This window comes from Ciconia boyciana, chromosome 8 (genome assembly GCF_034638445.1).
Source record: "Ciconia boyciana chromosome 8, ASM3463844v1, whole genome shotgun sequence".
Taxonomy (NCBI): Eukaryota; Metazoa; Chordata; class Aves; order Ciconiiformes; family Ciconiidae; genus Ciconia; species Ciconia boyciana.
The window spans coordinates 23,320,559-23,325,595 of NC_132941.1; the positions used below are offsets into that span (position 1 = coordinate 23,320,559).

Below are 5,037 nucleotides of genomic sequence, written 5' to 3' on the forward strand. Positions count from 1 at the left end.
CTGGCTCTTCCCTCTCTGACAACCCTCCACCAGAATGCAGCAGGTCATCGCCTTCTCTGAAACATCCTATATGAAAATCTGTTGGGCAACCATGGTGATTTTTTAGGATCTGGTTAAGCACGTTGCAGGACCAAATGCCCTCTTGCTCCCTGCTGCCTGGGACACATAGAATATGGCCTAGCTGGAGTAAATTCACGTCCCAAGTCTGTTTTACATAACTACAGTGTTTACTGGGGGTTGCACAGTATTTTCACAGCACTCCAAGTGCTATGGTCTCCACTTCCCTTAGAGATCTGGCCCACAAGCAGTTTACCACACATCTGCTTTGCAGTAAGAGCCCTCTACATGCTTTTAACCTGCAACCGGTGTAAGAGAGGGTTAGCTTAGCCCTCCCTTGACAGCCCCCAGTGATAACTTTTTCATGTACCAGAATCCTCAGACAGCACAAGCCAAAGTCTCTGCTCAAATCACCTGCTGTAGGTACCTTCAGGAGGTTGTCACAGCCTCCTCTCTTCATGGCTCTGCAGGGAGGTCGTGCAGGGCAGCCCTGTGAAGGAGACAGTCCAAATCCTCTCTTGAAACAACACTCAACCTGGGCACCTCTCTTTATGGCTGAAGGCACCCCCCACAGCCACACCACCTTCTCCCTCCTGCCACCAGCAGCCTGTTCCTCACCTGGCACCATCCACTCAGTCCTGCTCATACAACTGTTTGTGGAGTGGTGAGACAAATTCAGCTGGGAAACTGTTTAGTATGCAGCTCCACAGCTGTCTGTACAGACAGGGAAGACAAGGCAAGGGGTGAAGAAGAGCAGCTTACCTTGGCACTGCTGCCAGAAGAAGCTGCTGCAGAACACAGCCTAACTTGGGCATCTCTGATGGGCAGCACCTAGTGCAGCCAGAGCCATGCCAGAACTCTTCAGGAAAGCAAGGAACCAAAACGCAGTCTCGTAGGTCTTCAGCTAGGTACCCGCAGGAACATATTTTCTTTCTTCAGCTGCTTTTCTTCATTACATTATCCTGCAGTACACTGTGCTATCAAGTAATTAGAAACACATACATAACAGTTTCTCAAAATGCCAGAGCATTTATCTTTAGAAATGTAACAGTGAAAGAAAATGACACCATGTAGACACCGTAGAAAGAAAGGGTTCACTGTATTTCAAAAAAAAGTTACATTCTTGATCAAGGAACAAACCAGTATGAATAATCAAAATCACATTTTGCAGCCTGTAACTCTCTCTATCTTTTTCTCTCCCAAACATCTGAAGAATATGAAGGGACGTCTGAATCCTTTGCGTGAGAATAGCTTAAACTAGCAGTGAGAGAAAATACGCAGCCGCATATCGATCTGTAAAAACAGAGCGAGTTCAAACCTGAGTTAACTGTCCCTGATCTTGGATGGGGGTTGGCAGAGCTCACCTCCTCTCAGGACCAGCCCCATCCTCAGTTACTGCCAACCGTACAGCCTGCAAGTGCTGCAGCTCAATTCTTTTAAGCAAAGGTTGGCTGAAGGAGCACAGCACCATTTTATTTAATCATGGTGGAGTTTTGGTATCTACAGGAAAAAATCCTGGAACTGGAGTGTATTTTCATGATCAGTGACTACAGAGCGGTATAAAATGTCTGCACTGCTTCTTTCCCTTTCAGCCTGTGCCTTTGAAGTCATGGTAACAGCTTTTGGATTCAAATCCTCTGATGAGACTCCTTGATTTATTAGGTAAAACATCTGGAAAAAATGAAGACTTGTGGCAGTGTAAAACCTCCAGAAGGAGAGGAGAGAGGTTTCATCTGAACAGTACTCCTGTCAAAAAGCAAGGAAACCTGAGCCCTGGCAACTTGCTTAAGGTTGCTCCGAGGTTGAAAAGCTCCAGCTCAGAATGGGCCTGTTCATGTTTCACCCACTGGCCCAGAAACCAGCAGCAGACTTGGTGGAGGCTGCAAGCAGAGAGAGGAACGTACATCAGCTAACAGCCCTCGGTGCTGGGACCATGCCATAGCTAACTAAATGATTTTCATACGCTCTTGCAGCTTGAATGTCGGTAGCAATTCTGCCCTTGACATTAATAAGGTAGCTCCTGTTATAAATCACTGCATACTGTGGGAGCAGTATGAAATGTAAAATACCTGCCTCTCTCCCGCAAAGAAAAAGGCAACAGTGAAATACAGATGGGCCAGAAATACACTGTTCAGGTCATCTACGCCGCATTGCTGCATGAAGAGGGGTGCCAGGGTGACTTTTCCATTCCCCAATTACAACAGTCCATGCGAGTAAAGGAATGTTGGCTTCAGCAGGAGGAGAAAATTACCAGCCTTGGCTAGCGCTGATTTGAAAGGAATAAAACCTGTACAGGTAACAAACAAGGAGACAGGCATTTTGTGAAGTGGATTTCTTCTTTTATTTGGAATCAGCCTTGAAGTAAGGCAAAAAAAAAGAGAGGAGAAAGGGAACAGCAGGAACAGCTTGCTGTGCTTTGGAATTACTGCTAATGGCTTCTTCTATGAAATGTGTGTGCGGGGGCACATGTGTGTGAGCATGTCCATGTGCATCTGTGCATATCTGTGTAAGATATTTGTTAGATGAGGGCAAACCTAGAAATCATGGAGGTACTTGACTCAGAATTATTTACTCTCTCTGCCTCCTCCATACAACAACCCATGTTCCAAATCTCAGAGCTCACGCTCTGGGGAAAATCCCCAGAGAGCCATCTTTTGACAGTTATTTTTCCATCTAAATCCCCCTTCCAGCAATTTGAATAATACAGTTCAAACGCTAGCCTGAGTGCCAATGTTCTTTTTGGAGGGGGTGTAGGACCAGTGGAGGAGGGGGAGTTTGGGAAGTATTTTTTTAATCAGATAAATTATTGCTGGGAAACCAGCCACTTCTCTCCATTCAATTTATACTCTATGGGGAATCCATCTAATACCCCTTCTCTTAGTGTGAAGCAGGACCAGCGAGATGCTGTATCAAACCAGGGAGGAACGGAAAAGATGGGATGGAGTGCAGGGAACGAGCAAACAACTGGAGGAAGGGGCTATGCAAAAGCCAGCGGACAAGAAGCAAAGCCAGAGAGACATGTATGCAGCTCCTCAGACAAGGGAGGAAAGGAGAAAATGTTTTTGCTCGTTTCTCTGCTGGCAAATTGGAGCAGGCTCAAGCGTGCGCAGTGTGGGCTGGGAGTGGGATGAGATGGCTCTGAGCTTCAGGGCTGACGTAAGGAGCTTTTCACCTGCAGGGAGGTGGCGCAGCTCCAGGCAGGTCGGTAGCTGTGCGGGATGGAGGTTCCTATCAGGCACTGCTTGAGTTTGCAAAATGAATTTAGTGATTTCACACTGGTTCCCAGTGGAACTGGGAATGTGCCAGTTCACCTCACCATTGTAATTGGAACTGGTTAATGCTTTGCTGGCTGGCTGAGAGAAGCCAAGGACTGGGAACAGAGACAGCTCCCAGCACATCAGGTTTCAGACATGCTTGCAGGGCAGCATGTCTGGGAAGCTTGCCTTGCTGTCTGGGCATACCTTTTATTCTTGTTTGTATTACTTGAACACCTAAGGCCCCAACCAAGACAAGGCTCCATTGTGCTGAGGCGCTGTATGTACACGCAGCGAGAGACGGGCTGTGTCCTGAAGAGCTCCTAGTCTAAACAGAGAGACAATTAGAGGTGGGGAGTGGAAACAGGTGCACAGAGAAAGGAAATGATTTCTCCAAGCTTGCTGAGTGAGTCAGTGTCCAAACCAAAACCAGAACCCGGTGCCTGATACCAGGCCACAGCACTTGCTTCTCTTTCACATGCTAACACCAATTTAGTCTGTAGGCTTCCCACTCTATCACTTCTCAGCGACTATAAATGCATAGAGAGTTTTTAAAGAATTACAGGGTAATGACACCTGAATGGGTGTCATGGCACACTTTTCTGCCCTTTTATTCTTGTACAGAAGGAAGAATGAAAAGCTTTAGTGGGAGGGTTGGCGGTAAGCTCAGGAGACAACGAGACTTCTGAGGAAGATTTCCCAGACTCTGGGAGTGACTACAGTACAAATAATGGTGGAAAATAAAGGAATTGACTCAGCAGGAGGCAAAGGGGAACAAGTGGAAGAGTAACTCTGCTCTGGAAAGCTACAAGGAGAATATGACACACAAAGCAGAAAAGAGAAATAAGGCAAAAAAAAAATTCAGACGTGATAGTCTGCATTTCGGATAGCTTCCTTCTGACGGCCTGACTGTCAAAAAACTGCTGAGCACCTGTTCTCAGGAAATCAGGCCTTATGCAGAGTCCAGTTATTTTTGGCCCAAAACAAACAAAAGAGACTCTTTTAATTCAGAGCTCATTTCCATCTGCCATAACAGACGACAGGCTTTCGCCAGTCCCCCCTGATTTTCTGTCTCCAAATCTAAGCTGTGTGAAGGTGTCGTTCCTGATACTATAGCTTCCTTTCCCAGGCAAAATTAATGCTTAAAGCAACACAGATCTAAACACATAATTAAAACCCCTCTAGCCCACCTACCAAATAAACTTATTTTCAGACTTCAATTAACCTCTGAGGTTATTACTTGGAATTACAGATCTCCCTAGAAATGCCGGAACTGCTAGTGCCAGGATGAAGTGAGCCCACTTGTTCTGCAAGTGCCAGGTTACAGGGACTGTCTTAACCTGTAGTGGTTCTTGTCCAGCTGAGACATTCTCGTGAAAAAAATTAATAACTTTTTGGCATTTTCCCCCTCCTTTCTAGGAAATGGAGAAAGTGTTATCTCTTCCTCCTCAGATATTTCTTTCTTGTATTTTGAGTCCCCAAACAGATGTACTTTAATAAAGTACTGCCCATTTCAGAGGCTTTATCCGGGACTGGATGAACTCTGGTGGTACGTATATTTAAGCCGCTTTGTGCATTTAGTTGTCCCTAAATGTCTTTTTGGGAATCTGTTCCAGATTCTACTCATTTTAGATTAAGACTCAGGGACTCAGTAATCTCTCCCCTCCCAATCCCCAAGAAAAATAGAAACACCAACTCTACAACCCTAGATCAAGCACAAACCTCT

At 45.8% G+C, this 5,037-nt stretch overlaps 1 long non-coding RNA gene across 1 annotated transcript; it reads right to left on the reverse strand.

Moving 5' to 3' along the window:
* LOC140655780 (uncharacterized) lies at positions 1–977 on the reverse strand. The gene is made up of 3 exons (XR_012043869.1): positions 820–977; positions 472–547; positions 1–78 (listed from the first exon to the last, which is right to left on the reverse strand). It is a non-coding gene; the product is annotated as an uncharacterized lncRNA (long non-coding RNA).
* Positions 978–5,037: the final 4,060 nt, after the last annotated feature.